A 17,079-nucleotide genomic window follows, 5' to 3' on the forward strand; every position below is an offset into this window, starting at 1 on the left:
ACTCTTCTATAAAGATTCACGCCTCAGCAATCTCAGCAAAATACAATTGTGACCCACCACTGTTTTCACATCCTTTGCTAAGACAGTTCCTAAGAGGGATAAAGAATATCAAACCTCCCAGAAAACAGCCAGTACCTGCATGGGACCTCAATTTCGTTTTGGAAAAATTAACTCTTCCTCCTTTTGAGCCAGCAGCAACTTCAGAAATGCAATTTCTATCATGGAAAACGGTCTTTCTATTGGCAGTCACATCTGCAAGAAGAGTCTCGGAGATACAGGCACTCATGGCAGTGCCTCCCTTCCTCATTTTTCATCAGGACAGAGTTTCTCTAAGAACCAATCCTACATTCATGCCAAAAGTAATTTCCAGGGTGTCTCTAAATCAAGCTATTCACCTGCCTACTTTCTTCCCCAATCCTCAAAATAGGGGGGAAAAACTGCTGCATACTTTGGACATACACAGGCAACTACGCTACTACTTGGGCAGAACTAAGGCCACCAGAATGTCTGACCAACTGTTTGTAGCCTATGCTGCTGGAGTACAAGGAAAAGCAATCTCCAAACAAACAATCTCAAAATGGATTGGACACTGCATCAGATTCTGCTACTCTTTCCATGGAAAAAGTGTACCAGCCAATATTAGGTCACATTCCACCAGAGCTATAGCCACATCCACAGCTTTCTTAAGAGGAGTGGCAACAAAGGACATTTTAGAGGCTGCTACATGGAGCTCCGTGCATACATTTACCAAGCACTACAACCTGCCCTTATACTCCAGATCCCGAGCAGGCTTTGCTTCGGCAGTCCTGCAGGGCATTTTAGCTACACCATCCCTCTCTTAGTTCCATCCACCCCCAGCTTGGCTATGGTATTCAACCCATATGTTATGACTGCAGTTGCATTCTTGAAGGACATAGTACAGTTTTGTACCTACCATAAATGTAGATGTCCGATAGATATGCAACTGCAGTCGGATTTTCCCACCCTCCTACCCCTCTGCAACTTTCTTTATGGGTCCCTACCCCTATTCCTATTAGCTGGGGGTATCTCCTATGGTGTATCTGTTTATTACTGTTGTGCATGTCTGGAATTGTTTATCCATTCACCAAATTTAGCCTTCCTAGGAGGGCACCTGGCATCTGGGGCAAGAAACACTGAAGAAGATGGTGTCGGCCGATGCCTTTATACTCCAGCCATTGTGACGTCGGAGAGGAGGCGACACCAGCCGACGCCAGACCCAGACTTTCGAATTCGGCCGACCGAGGGCTGCCTGAGGCAGAACAACCCATATGTTATGACTGCAGTTGCATATCTATCGGACATCTACATTTATGGTAGGTACAAAACTGTACTTTCTTTTGGTTCCACAAGCAAGGCTACATATGAGAAAACTGCAGTGGTACCTAAGGAGTTTATGGACTCAGCACAGTCACAGTTTGGAATCTTTAATCCCACTCATTCCATGCCTTCTCAATGAATTTCTGTGGTGGGCTCAGGCCAGCCAGTCCAACAGAGGGTTGCCCTTCAAAAGGCCAAAAACCTCCCAAACTATTACAACAGATGCCTCAGACCTAGGTTGGGGAGCACACATGGAGGGCAGAGGTATCCAAGGACAATGGTCACGAAAGGAGCTACGCATGCACATAAATCAAAAAGAAATGCTAGCAGTGATGCATGCAATCAAGGCCTTCAAACTCTTTCTCCATCAAGGCCACCTACTAATAAGGACAGACAACACCACAGTTATGTGGTACATAAACAAGCAAGGAGGTACCCATTCCTACCCTCTATGCAGACTGGCAATGAATTTATGGGATCTTTCCTTGAAACTCAATATACAGCTACATGCTCAGTTTGTGCCAGGGAAAGACAATACACTGGCGGACAGCTTAAGCAGAAATATCATGGATGCGCACGAATGGATGCTGCACCCAGACATCTTCCAACAGATAACAAATCTTGGGGGAGCCCGGACATAGATCTATTTGCTTCCCCCCACAATCATCAACTGAAGAAATTCTGCTCAAGGACATACCACCCACAAGCATGGAAAGTGGACACTCTCTCTTTCAGCTGGAGAAATCTGACAGTGTATGCATTTCCGCCTATCCCAATAATGACCAAGGTGTTACTGAAGATCAGGGCAGAGCAGCCAAAAGTGATTCTGATAGCTCCAGACTGGCCAAGACAGCATTGGTACCCACTGCTAAGGAGCATGTCACGTACAAAACCATGGCCTCTACCTCTATGGCCACTTCTACTGACACAGCACAGATACAAAACTGTACATTCCAACCTGAAAACATTGCAACTAACAGCGTGGAGAATACCTTGACTCCTCCTCAGGATAAACTATCCCAGAGAGTGAAGGATATTATTATGGAAGCTCGCCGCCCTTCCACGAGAAAGGCATATTCAGCAAAATGGAAAAGATTTCTCATCTGGAACACCACAAAGGGCCTAGATGCGAAAGTGATGAACATGGCACATATCCTGGAATATTTGACAGATATGTTGCACAATGGTCTGTCTTACTCTTCTATTAAGATTCATGCTTCAGCAATTTCAGCAGAGTACAATACTGACCCACCTGTCTTTTCTCATCCTCTCCTAAGACAGTTTCTAAGAGGAATCAAAAACGTCAAACCTCCTCGAAAACTACCCCTACCTGCTTTGGGACCTTAACTACGTGTTGGAAAAACTAACACTGCCTCCATTTGAACCAGCAGCAAATGCAGATCTACAGTACCTTTCATGGAAGACTGCCTTCCTCCTGGCAATAACCTCAGCAAGAAGGGTTTCGGAATTGCAGGCCCTGATGGCAGTTCAGCCATTTATTATTTTTCACCAGGACAGAGTTTCATTAAGAACTAATCCTACTTTTATGCCAAAGGTGGTATCCAGGGTTTCATTGAATCAAGCCATTCACTTGCCTACCTTCTTCCCAAATCCACAAAACAAAGGGGAGAAACTGCTGCACACCCTGGACATTCACAGACAGTTGCGCTACTACTTGGACAGAACTAAAGGTTTCAGAAAAACTGACCAGCTGCTGGTAGCATATGCTGCTGGTACTCAAGGAAAAGCAATTTCCAAACAGACTATTTCAAAATGGATAGGAAATTGCATTCGCTTTTGTTATTCATTTCATGGAAAGTCCGTACCAGCTAACATTAGACCTCATTCTACGAGAGCCACAGCCACCTCCACAGCCTTCTTAAGAGGGGTGGCTACAAAAGACATTTTAGAGGCTGCCACATGGAGCTCCATGCATACATTTGCCAAGCATTACAATTTACCTTTATATTCCAGATCCAGAGCAGGCTTTGCTACGGCTGTCCTGCAGGGTATCTTAGCTACACCATCCTTTTCCTAGTTCCTCCACCCCCAGATTGGCTATGGTATTCTACCCATATGTGATGACTGCAGATGCATCCTTGAAGGACATAGTACAGTTTTGTACCTACCATAAATGTAGATGTCCGATAGGTATGCATCTGCAGTCAGGTTTACCCTCCCTCCTTCCCCTCTGTGGTATTCCTAGGGTGCTTACCCCTCTATTAGCTACCTGGGGGGATCTATTATGGTGCATTTGTTTTTACATATATATATATATATAGAGAGAGAGATATATATATATATATATATATATATATATATATATATATATATATATATATATATATATACATATATATATATATGTATTTTTTTGCAAATGTTTGGATTTTTATTGCATTTCTCCAAATTTAGCCTTCCTAGAGGGCACCTGGCATCTGGGGCAAGAAAAGCTGAGGGAGATGGCGTCGGCTGATGCTTTTATACCCCAGGCGCTGTGACGTCGGGGAAGGGGCGACATCAGCCGATGCCGGACCCAGACTTTGGAATCCGGCCAACCGAAGGGCTGCCTGAGGCAGGACAACCCATATGTGATGACTGCAGATGCATACCTGTCGGACATCTACATTTATGGTAGGTACAAAACTGTACTTTTTGCCTAACATCAAAGATTGAAACAATACTAATTTCACAACATTTAATCCTACTTTGACTTAGGAATGGGGTCCATTCCCATCATAGTATTAGAAGTCCAAAGACTTGGGGAAAATTAAACTGGGCAAAAAACATATTTGCAATCTGTATTAATACCATTCACATCATGGTATTAGAAACCCAAAGACTTGGGGAAAATTAAACTGGGCAAAAAACATATTTGCAATCTGTATTAATACTATCTGGGGGTGAGTGTGGGGTCACCTCCCCCTTTGGGACCAGGTAGTTGGGAGGGAATCTCCAGTCCAAATTTTACAAGCAATGTTAGCAAAACTGTTGTTTGCAGATATGGTTGCACGGCAGGGTGCGAGGTCATTATTTTAATAGTCACACATCTAGTGTGATGATCGTATTGTCAGAATAATTAATTTTGGTGGGGGTGGTATTGCAAATTATAAAGTATTGTCAGCAAAGGCATGCAGCCAGCTCCTCTTCCCATAAATGACCATCCACCCTTACTGCTCCCAACATGTTTGGTAGGTGTATTCAAAGAAAAAACACTACATTCATAATGCTTAAAACAAAAAAGTGCATCTTCTGGAATTCAAAGGTTAAGACGAGAGTGTGGAAGGTAATCTGTTAGATAGCAGCTGTTTGAATACATTCATAACATTGTGATAAAGGTGAGATATTTTATATAGATTATTTGAATTTTATAGCATTTTAAAGGATAACTGACAATGGGAAAAAAGGCAGATGATTATGATGGATGGTTATTTGATTAAATGTGAATAATAAGTGTTCTTTTGGAATGGTTAATAGTTTATAAAGTTGTAATATAAACAGTGAGATTGTACTTCCTGTAATTAAAATGTTGTCTAGCAGTTTACCCAAAGGCTAATCATAAAGTGAAAATGTTTTTGATAGCATGACAGCATGGTACAGGCTTTTAAAGACACTTTCATGGAGTGAAAATGAGAGAATGTTTATTTTACTTTAAACTGGAAAAGATTGCTTTAAAAAGGGTCTTTCTGTGGATTCTGCAGCAGTAGTTTAGGTATCATACTGCCAGTCCTGTGGTGTAGACGGATAAAGCCCTGACTGTGTGACCAAGATGAACTGTATTTGATTACCTGCACAAGTGCCGTTGGGGATGGACAGGGCAGATTTGAGATAGGGAGGTAGCTTTACTCACTGCATTAGCAACATTTGCAGAAGGTGGGTGAGCCACTGCAGCAGTGGGTTAAGCATGGCCCCACTACCACTAGTGTACTAGTTAACCAAGTAAGTTAGTACCACCTGTAGCATGTTTGTGCTGCCTGTAAGGCAGCTGTAGTGGAACTTTCACACTGCTTTTGGGATGTGGTGCTAGATCAGCCTATATGATGAGCACTCCAACCAGCTCCAACACACCTCTTCACTTCAGAAATGAGCTGATTAGGCTTTTAACCTACTTGGAGTGCATATGAGCCATAGGGCTCTCACCTTGCCAGGGTATTGAATGTTCCTGGCCCTCACCAGAGGAATGAAACGACCAAAGGTGTGATGGTAGAAGAGCTGTCAAGTGTAACATTCAAATAAGGATGGATGGGAATAAAGAAATTGTAGTTGTAAAAGTTCAACTTACCAGTCTAAAATACCTACATTTTTTGGCCTGCCTGAAATCCATAAAGGTGTTATAACCTTTCCCACCAACACTCCTATACCCCATAATTTTAGACATTGTTTCTCTTTTATGGTTACTAGGCAAGGTTTTAGACCAGAGAAGCAGCTAGGACTATATGTATGACTTTTTATAGATGAGGCAGTACTGCTCTTATTAGAAAATTAGACTGCTTCAAGTGGATAAAATGTGGAGGATAACATTAGATGGAACAGCTGAGTAGCTAAATTCATGGTCTGCCTCGGTGCTGCATACCAAGAAGAGTGGACAACATCCAGTTGCTGGAGTGATGAATCTGAGTCACAAACAGAATCACGTACTTGGTGCTTCCTGATGAAGGCACTGCATGCAGTTCATAATGGCTCGGTGAAAAGTAGCTCAGATATTCATCATTTGATCACTACTGAGTAGCCGTAGTTATATGGGTTATATCCTGCATAAGATATAACAGCTGGTCATCTTCCAAAGCTTAAGGGCACCTTCCATACACCCAAACTGTTATCAGCTCAGTGCTGAAGAAAACCAAAGATGTAGGCACCAAGCCTTTCAGAGCTCTCCTACTGCTGAAGAGCACTCTCCATGCAGGCTTTTGAGGATTGACAGTCAGCTAACATTTTTCCATTGCTGGTGCAGATAATTTTCCTTTGGGGGGAATTTTCCACATTTTATTTTTGTTCCAGCAACTTAATTTTTCCATGGAATAACGTATTTCGAGCTAGGAAAAAAAATATTTTTATGGACTGTCACATGACTTTTAGTTTTTACTATGAAACATGACTTTTTACTTTGGTGGGAGAAAAAATTGTTAAAACTAAGTTTTTGTCTTTCTAACTAAAACTTGTGTTAATTTACCTTTGGGGGGTTGGGGTAAGTGTTTACAGTGCATTTCACTGTGTTTCTTGGTGTAAAAAATAATCTACTGCTTTAATACTTAACTATTTCACCAGTCTTACCTTGGGTTTCATGCATCATTTTTGGCTTCACCATGAAGTGATTTACTGGTCCCTTAGCTCTTTCTACTTCTGCCACAAAAAAAGAAAAGCTTTTGACCTTTTAGCAGGCTACAGATTAGCCTTAGCCGCAGATGGATGAGACCGCTGTGGCCAATTCTGGATTTTCAGACTATTAATCTTTTTTCCTTAGATGCTTCTGGAGGGGTCTCTACAACCACCGTGGACCATATTTTAGACTATTCTCTACAACTGTTGGAGTGCCCTTGGCAGGCAAAGGTTCATAAGATGATACTAGACTATTGGCCCAGAGGCCCTTATAAGCTTACCCAAGAATTTTGCCCGTGTTCCCTTAAATTTGTCACCTGTTTCCCCTGTCTAGCAGGGACACCGATGGGATCCCAGGGGTGTATTTTCTGTTTCCCATCCAGTCGTCCAGGTTCCTCTTAAAGAAAGCTAGAGAAGGTACTCTGCTTGACATGAAGAGGGAGTCTATTCCACAAAAAGTGGAGTCTTCGGGACACAAATCTGTCCTGCCAACAAGTTCTGTTAATGTCACAGACCAGGTTAAGGCCTTGCGTGCGGGCTGCACAAATGGAGTTTGTCTTATGGATATGCAGCAACTCCATCAAGGCTGAGTCTGAAATGGCCAGGCACAGGTCACCTCTGAGCAGTCTGTATGAGACTGAGTAGCGGGACAGGGCTTTTAGCCTATCTGTATAGGATAGGTGTTTGAGACCCTGGATTTCCCTGGTCAGGAACCTCTGTGGTCTCTTCAACTGCTGCGTGTGCTTGTCAAGGTATGTGCCGAAGGGGGCATTGTACTCGATAATGGGCCTGATAAGGGAGGAGTACAGCGATGTTATGACCTACTTCTTCCTGGATGAAATACCCTTATTTATGAGATGAACCACTCTTGAAGGTGTTGGGGGAAGAACCAGAGAATACCCTCTCTGCTTAGGCAGACTGGGATGTCAGTCCATCAGGAGGATTTGCTTGTCGGAAGTTGGTCTGCTTCTATAGAAATTCCTGTCAAAAAGAAGCAGAAAGGTAGACCTATATTATCCCCCTCTATTTCAAGGAATTCTTCCTCATTCACCAGATCAAATTTCTTTTTCCCTCCTATCATTAAGCATTTGCTAACTCGGGGGTGGGGTAATAGATGTCATCCCTCCTCTTTAAAAAGGGGGTTTCTGGTATGAAAGAAGGAAGCTTCATGGAGATCAGTTTTACATCTTTATTTTCTGAACCAGTTTGAGACGAGAGTGATTTATTGGGATTAGCACAGGGTTTACTTCCGGCTCTTTGACCCTTCTGTCTGTTCCTGTGGGTAAGATAGAGAGAAATTATTCACTGTCTGAAGCTTTTCAGGAAATTGAACAGGAAAATGATTAGGGGGGCAACTTCTGTTTTCTCTTCTCAGGTATCCAAGTCTGACTCTGAGGGAGTGTTTCTTCGGAAAGCCTCTTAGAAGGTTTTTCTTTTTCTGAAACCATAGCCAGAATGAATCAGTTATTTCAGTAGGAATATAATGATATTTCATTATTTTTAAAGAGTTTTGTATTACAGCAGCTGGAATTTCCTGAACCTACCCCAATTCCTCCTGTTCTTGCAGCATTGGAAGATGTTTTTTTTATTACAGTCTGCAACTTGCCTGATAGCCCACCTGCTTACCCCTTAGAAAGCAGATAGATTGTATAAAGTTCCTCAGTGTTATTAAATATTTTCTTTGTAACATCAGATCTTACCCAACGGGGATATCATTGGTAAATCCTGATATTGTTAAACATCTGGTAAATTGTAATTCTCTCCCTATGATAAGGATAGGAAAGCCCTTGAAAGGTTTGAAGAAAAGTATATTCTTCCACTTTTTTTAACAATTCTTAATTATCACATGCTAAAGTTTATATATGCTTCTTTTCAGAACATGCAACACGTTGTACTTTCTTTTCCCTCTTCTGAGGAAAATTGTTCTTGTGTATTCTTGCTTCTTTATCTCAAATGTGACTACATACTCTCTGTTTATGATTCAACTAATGCCTCTTCCAGAGCTGCTGCTACTGTAGAAGTATTATGAGAAAGTATAATTAATTGCGTTTTCAAAACCTACCTGAAGATGTTACAGCTGAAATTCTGAATTATTATTTGTATACAGAGGCTGTGTTTGGACCATCTGTTGCATAGGTCCTGAAAGAGTATGATGAGAGAGTGAAACTGATTTACGAAGTTTCTCAGAATTTTCATCCTGCTTTCTCCAAATTCGTCAAGAGTTCTACAGGTACCCTTGCAGCATTTTACAAAAAGCAAAATAAGCAGACACTGAAAGCTTCTGGCAAGCAGACTTTGGGGGGGGGGGGACAAAGAAAGGGGGCTTTCCAGAAGCAAGAACAGTCCCAACAATCTGAATACAGAACACCCCCCCCCCACCCCTCCTACCCTGATGAGCCTTTAAATCTCCCCCAACATCTGGCTCTGCATTTCTCTCTCTGGCAAAATTTAGTCTCAGAGAAATGGGTTCTGCCAGTGATTCATCATGGATACAAAAGACAGTGATACCAAAAGTGAAGATGCTATACTTTTTAGCATTTAGTTTGAGCCCATTCTTTAGAATACCAAGAGTTTATTAGGGAGAGTTCATTCTGTAGAGACTGTGTGTCAGAGACTGACATAAGGCACTTCTTTTTCCCCTCCTGCCATTCAGCATTTAGTAACTTGAGATGACAGATGTCATCCCTCCTCCTCAAAAAGGGAAAGTATTTTTTAATTCAGGGTTATTTCTAGTACAAAGAAAGAATCTCCATGGAGACCACTTTTGGAATTTTTCCATTCTAAATCGGTTTTTGAAGGTTCCAAAGTTCAAAATATTATCCCTCCATGACCTGTTACCTCTCAGTCCCCCTTTAAACTTTTCAGTGACCCTAAATTTAAAGGGCAATTTATCTCATTCCTGTAATACCACATTTCTAACATTTCTGTTTTCTGTGTCTGGATCACAGTTTAAGTTCTCTGCATTTTGGGTTATTCGCTACTCCAATAATATTCACAAAGTGTCTTGCTGTACTGATAGTCTACGCCAGACTACAAGGCATTCGCATTTTTCCTTATTCAGATGACTTGATTATTATTGCAGAGACTTTTTCAAAGTGTCAGGCATCGTCTGTTAGAGAGCTGCACAGTTTAGGGTTTTAGGAGAACATCCAAAAGTCTTGTTTCACTCCTCTGCACCAGATTGTTTTCATAAGGTGCCTCCTAGATTCCTCATTGCAAAGAACATTTCTTCCACAGGAAAAATTCAATCTGTGGATAGAGTACATGGTAACTATAACAATCAGAGGAGATTAGAAAAAATTGGAAAGGGAAACTGTAAAGACAATTTACCATGGAACAATGGAAGAACATCTGTATGGCTTTTAAGTATACAGCAAAGTTCAGAATGTTTAAGATTTTTGCATGCGAGTGTTTGCTAAAGCATTTTTATATCTCAAGCAGACTTCATTGAATTTTTCCTCGGGTAGATAAATGTTAGAAATATGATGGGAAAGAGAAAGGGAAAGAGAAAGGTAATTGGGAATGTGTTCTGAGAATGTAACAGGTCGGCAGATTTTAATAATTTGTAGTGTGTTTTGTCAGAAATGTTTTGGTGGTGGGCAAATTGTTGCAACTAATTAATTATTATTTTGAGATGGAGCACAGGTTTTCAGTTGCTTAGACATAGTATAAAGCCTTATAAAGTTTAATGCTGTTGGCTGCCAAAAAAAACTGTCAAAAATGGAAATCAAAATCTAAACCAACTGTAATTAAAACACAGAACTGGTGGGATCCTTAGAAAATGGAAAGAGAGAGAACAAGATCATCAACTGCAGAATGCTAAACAGAAAATAAGGGATTACCTCAATAGTATGCATGAGTTTAGAAAGACTGCTGTTAAGCAACTGTTTTTTTGATAATAACAGTAGAGCACAAAATCTTTTAGCACAATGATTCAGGCTTAGGAAGCCTTTAACAAGAGCTCATGTAGAGGTATTAGAAATATTTTGGAAATTCTATGAAAGTCTGTCTAAAGCAGAAAAATATGGAAATCAAGAAAAGATTCAAATGGAAATGTTTTTGGAAGAAGTAAGTATGCCAAGGTTAGCGGAAGATGAGACTCAGTTTACTAACGGTTAGAATAGGAGGAGAGGAGATAACAATTATGATGTATAACCAATCTACAGGAAAGTCCCAGGAATAGATGGTATTCCTGTGGAAGTTTGGAAGCTATAAGGGGAAAAAAAATGATAATCTGGAAGGTTTTGTTTAACAGTATTATAAGAGGAGGAGAAGTACCAACATCCTGGAAGAAAGCGGTAGTAGCTGTAATACCTGAAGAGGGTAAAGGGGTCTGTCAGACCCAGTTTCATACAGGGCTATTTCAATACTAAACCATGATTATAAAGTGTTCATGTCTGCAATGGCTAAAAGAATGACAAAAGTAATGCCAAAATTGATAGATATGGATCAGTGTAGTTTTGTGGAGGGGAGGCAAACATTTGGCAACATTAACAGAACATTGATGATCCAGAGGGAAGCAGAATGTAAGGAAAATACCATTGTTATTGGTGGGTCTTGATGAAGGAAAAACATTTGAACAGAGTAAGCTGGGACTTTATGAGCAGGGCAATGGAAGCATTTGCATTTTCTGAAAAAAATATAAAGTTAATTAGGAGGATATATGAGGGATTGAAGGCAAAATTTAAAGTGGGTGGGGTTCTCTCTGATAATTTCTGCTTGAGAAGAGGAACCAGCGCATTTATATCACGCTATCGAAAGATGAAAATAGCGAACGCTATTTCATCGGCCCCAAAACATCTAAACATGAAAATATCGAACATTCAGAACAGCGAATTTTTTCCCATGGAAAAAAAATTGCTGCTCCGAAACACATACACACAACACAAGCACATCAAACAAACAGCAACAGCACACATACACTTAAATTCCTACATCTAACGCTACACTAAACTAAACATACACTACTATCTACCCACTTACCCTAACCCAAACCGTAACCCTAAGGTCTGTCACTATCGCACACTCACCTAACCCGTGCCCTAACCCTAACTCACTTAAACCACCCCTAACTCTAAAGTCTGTCACTATCGCACACATGCCTAACCCGCACCCTAACTCACTTAACCCACCCCTAACCCTAACGTACAAACAATCGCACACTTACCTGAACCCAACCCGTAACTTTCCACCACAGCGCTAAGAATAGCGAAGCCACAGAAACGGCCAACCGAATTCTTTCCTGAGGAAAGATTCTGCAACTTCGCTGTTCTTAGTGTTTGCTGAATAGTGTTCGATATCAGAACATTCAAAGTTTTAATACTTCAATGTTCTGATATAGACCTGAACCAGCCAGGGGTGTCCTATTTCCCCTTTGTTATTTGCATTATATTTAGAACCAGTGGCAAAGAAAATAAGGGATTCAGAAATTCAAGTATATAATTGGTATGGTAGTCAAGAAAGCTGGCTCTATTTGCAGATGATATTATTTTATACCTGACAAAACCAGAGAGAGAAGCATTACAGTGTTATGGAACATTTTGAGACAGTTTCATATCTTTTCAGGATACAAAATGAATGAAGCTAAAACAAAGGTAGTAGTGGTAAATTATGTACCCATACACAAATTGGTTTATTAATATCCATATTTATGTGGACATGGTAAAATTAAGTGTTTAGGAGTATGGATTAAAAATATTCTGGTGTGACAGCTAAAGATATGTGAAAAGAGACTAAACTAAAAGATAATACAAAAACTGACAAACTGGAAGCTTTGTTATATGGATATGGATAGTAAGATAAAAGCAGTCAAAATGTTAGTCCCTTTAGTATTATACACAGGTCAGGCATGTTTTTATCAACCAGAGGAGAAGTTGTAGATAGCAGTAATTAAAGAGCTGAAGGACTTTATGTGGAAGGGGAAGACTACAAGAGTCAAGTGGGATAAGCTGATTCTTCCAGTAGAACAGGTCAGATTGGGATTGCCCAATTTGAAGGGATATTTCAGAGCTACACAGTTAAGGCTCCCATACATAGCACAAGCAGGAAACTATAATTTAAAGTGGAAAGTAGCAGAAAATATTCTAAGATCTAAGACAATACTAGAATGGAGAAATGAGGTTCTGCCAATAGGGATGACTGCAATTAGGGATATAGACAGTAGGCAAGATGGAACTGGAATTTATTGGAGAAAACTGACAAAGGAACCAAAGTATTGAGAGCAAATAACTAGAGAGGGAACGGGAATAGAATGTGAAGAGACAAAGAATTTATTTGGACTGCAGGTTAGAGATTGCCTTCTGTATCAAGGATTGACATCAAAATGAAAGCCACCACTGGTAGAGTTTTAAGTACAATCTAGAACAATAGCTGCCATTAAAAAAGGAATAATTAGTGGAGCATATAAAATATTGCATGATAACTGTAAGAATCAATCAGAGGAGGTTAGAAAGGGTTGGGAAGAGAGATTGTATAAGCAATTCACAAAGAAAAATTGGGAGGCTGTATGTATGTCTCCCAAATATGCAACAAAATCTAGAAGTTTTAGGATTCTTGCTTGGAAATGTTTACATAGATATTTTTATACCCCAAGTAGACTCCCGAGAATTTTTCCTCAGGTAGACAGCAAATGTTGGAGGTATTACTAGGAAAAAAATAGGTACTTGTGAGAAGATTTTCTGGGAGTGTGGTGGGTTGGTGGACTTTAAGGATTCCCTGCTGGATGCACTGTTGGAGATGCTGGGTGGGCAGATTGGTGTAACCAGGGAGATGATTTTTATGAACTGTGATACAGAATCAGAATTGCCTAGACATAAGGGCTTGCTATATCTGTTATGGATGCCAAAAAATCAATTACAGAAAATGGAGGTCAGAATCTAAACCAGCTATATTAGAAGTAATGAGTGTAGTAACAGACATAAAACTACTGGAATTGAGATCTTTAGAAAAGGGTAGGACCAAAGAACATAGGAAAAATGGGAATTTTGGGAACAATACATGCTGAAGAGGAATGAGGTTTAAAGAAGGCAGGACTTAAATGAGCTATGTAATGTTTGATTGTAAATGATTGGGTAGATTATAAGAGATATTTATTGTTTGCAGCTGGGAGTGTCAGTATGGTTCGTGATGTAAACTGCTTGCAATTAGGATTGTGTCTGTCGCTTGTTTTCATTTATATATATGTATGAGTGCTCATGTCTTAAGTGATGGTTTCATAAAGATGTTTCTTTAAAAAAAGGGGGAGGAACTGAATAATTTATGTACTGTTGCTTAGGTTATATGCTATATAGCAATATATGTGAAGTTTGTTAATGTTAATTTGTTAATACAGTTTGATTACTTTTGTATAAATGTAAATGTGTTTATGGCACAAGTGATAATTCAATAAAGGTGTTTAAAAAAAGAGAAAGGAAAGCGCAAGTTACATAGAATTAACTGGAATATGTGGGAACAGTGCATGCAGAGTAATGTTCAAGTGGAAGGAATTGAACAATTTATGTAGTGTCAGAGTGAGTGAATGTTAAAAAAGTAGCATATGTGTGTAGTGCATGAAAAAATGTTGCTACGTTTTTCCTTTTATATATTAGTTTGTGTACCTCTGTCACTATTTCACTTGTGATTTAGTAAAAGTTTATTAAAAATATGTTAAGTGCTAACAGAGAGAAAAAATCCTTCATGTGACCAGATGATACGCCTGGTTACCTAGTTTAGTGTTAAGTATGCCTTGCAGACACTCAAACTGTTTAGCATAAATTTAGCTACTGGTACTCTGACTGATGAGTGGTGCACTGCAGTGGTGATGCTCTTTCAGAAGGGGGGTAGCCTTATATCCAACTTGGTTAATTACAGACCTATTTGCCTTAGAAGCCTTATCTGCAAACCATGGAATGTATAATAACTGACCTCATAAACTTTGACATCAGGAATCGTTTTAACCTTGACCCCCAACTGTTTGGCTTTGTGAAGCATAGATCCTGTTTACTGAATCTGATAAACTTCAGAAGTGTTGCAGAGACTGTAGACAGTGGTCATGCAAATACGTATGGCATGTCTTGACCTGGCCAAGGTCTTCAACGCCACTCCTATGTTGGCATTATACAGAAGCTAAATTCTTTAAAAATCAGCTAGGGCCCATTCTAATAGGTAAGTGGTCACATCTTTCATCGTCTTGAGACGTACTTCAGCATAAACAGTATTTCCTTGTGTTGTAACTTGGTTCGTCATTAACAGTGCATTAGTATTACATCATGGGAGACAAAGAATATGAAGAAAGGTGGCTCTTGGGTTTGTTTTTCACCTTTGCCCTTTTGTCTCCATTTGTGTGACCTCTGAATTAGTGTGTGGGGGGAGAGTGTAAGATTGCGTACCTCCTGCAAAAATATTTGTACTGTTTTGCAATTTTTCTTACTGAGATTACTTTTTTTTTTGAAGGGGGGGTAGATTTTTTTTTAGTTGCAGTGTTTTGTGTCTTTAATAATGGTGTAGTGTGTAAGATTGTCACCTGACAGCAAGAGGTTATTCTGTTCAGTTCCTGGCTGGGGTGCTTCTTCGCTGTGTTCACAAGGATTTTCTCTGGGTGTTGTAGATTCTTCCTGCATTGTGAACACATGCAGTACGTGGATTGGAAGCTCTAAGTTGGCCATAGGTGTGAATCTGCATACATTTGTGTGGTATGGAAGAAAACCGTGACCACTGGCTCAAGATGATTGTCACTGTTGATGTGACATCCCAATCCCATGTGCAAAAATGGGGAAAAAGGGGGTAGTGGATGGATGGTGGTTAGATTGACAGCAAATTGACTGATAGAATCCACTCAGTGCAAGTTACAGGTTATGAAAATGACCATCGGTGTCCTTCATGGCTTGGTCCTGGGACCTTACCTTTTCAGTATGTAATTCTCAGATCTCCAAGCAGAGACCCAAGACCTCTGGCTAACCAAGTTTGTAGAGGACTGCAGTTGTGAGGTTTAAGTCACCATGTGACACCCAAACCCTCCAGAATGAACTCTCTCTACTAAACTCGTGGTACATTAAAAATGAGTTCAAAATAAATGCTAAAAAGTGTGGTATTGTCACTTTTACTAGGCAAACCCGTCTTCTCAACATATTATTTAGACAAAAATCCACTACAAAATGCAAATGGAGTCAAGGACCAAGGAACTTGAGTTAATTATTCTCACTCTGTCTTGACCATCATGTGATAGTGGTTGTAAGGAAATCCTTCTATTTAATTCAAATAATTGCCAAAGGAATATCACTCAGGTCTATAGAGTTAATCACTCCCTTATATGCAGCCTTGATTATCCCATTTATAAATTCAGCACCCCTTTTTAGATGCATCTCACTGAATATTTCAAACAATTAGGTCGTAAAGGCTCCTAACTAAACACATCAGAGGCCTAAAATCCCCAATTTACCAAGAGAGTCTGGAAACACTTTCCTTTTATTCATTCTATTATATACTTTTGAGTCTGTCTCATTTAACTGCACTAATAGAGATACAATTGTCCAGGACCTCCTATATCTGTGCAAGTTCAATTATTTCCACAAGTACTAGAACCGGGGACCTAAATCTTCACTAATAAATAACTAAAATGTGGAGGGATATAAATTATTGCCTCCCAAACCTCTGGAGTAAACTTACCTTGAATGTTAAGCAGTGTGATCTTAAACATAACCTAGATGACTGGGTGGTTATCCCCAAATTTACTCTGGTATTAACTGGTATGGCCCTCCTACAGTAATAATGACTGGCATTAGGGAATGTATTGGCAAGGCATGAAGAGTCATAGGATTTTCAATGGCTTCGGAATATCTATGAATCTGTGTAATAAAGTACTCCACTATACATGTATATATTGGTGAAATATAGTTGTTGCCTTTTTACATTAGTTTTCAGTCCTGTATTGGTCGTGGATTAGTACCTTCTAGCATCATTCTTGACTGCTGCTGCTTTTAACCATTTTAACTCAGTTTTTCTGTATACTGACATATTGCTACAAGGGGGATCATACACGGCTTTTGGCATTTAAGCTAAATCCATTTTATTTCTCTTCGGGAAATGTATTTAGTTGTTTAAAACACAAGTAGGTCTTACTAATGTTTCTGTAAAAAGAACAGAGCCTTCTAGATATAGACAGAAATTGTATTTGAAGACTTAACTCATTCACTCCAATGGAGCTCAGGAAGTTTTCACTGTAACTTCCAATGGGCAGAGCCTATGCCTTTTGACAGAATCAAATTATGTCCTCACATTTCAAACAAATGTTTATGTTTCTGGAACCACTGGGGTTATGAAAGAAGTATAAATAGCAAACTCTTCAGCGCAAACTATTTTATAGTGGCAGTATTATTTAGGTTCTGGCTCTTAAACTGAATTGTATAAGTCATAGTAATTAGTAAACACAGTAACTATTACTTTTGCGAT

The 17,079-nt window shown here is 39.8% G+C and overlaps 1 protein-coding gene across 1 annotated transcript in view; it reads left to right on the forward strand.

Annotated features, from left to right (window-relative positions):
• The window catches only part of SMURF2 (SMAD specific E3 ubiquitin protein ligase 2), a gene marked incomplete in the record, with an annotated part of 2,869,016 nt that overhangs the window by 2,646,245 nt on the left and 205,692 nt on the right, over nucleotides 1-17,079 (forward strand).

The sequence above is a fragment of the Protopterus annectens genome, chromosome 8.part0 (genome assembly GCF_019279795.1).
Source record: "Protopterus annectens isolate FY-2018-M chromosome 8.part0, PAN1.0, whole genome shotgun sequence".
Taxonomy (NCBI): Eukaryota; Metazoa; Chordata; order Ceratodontiformes; family Protopteridae; genus Protopterus; species Protopterus annectens.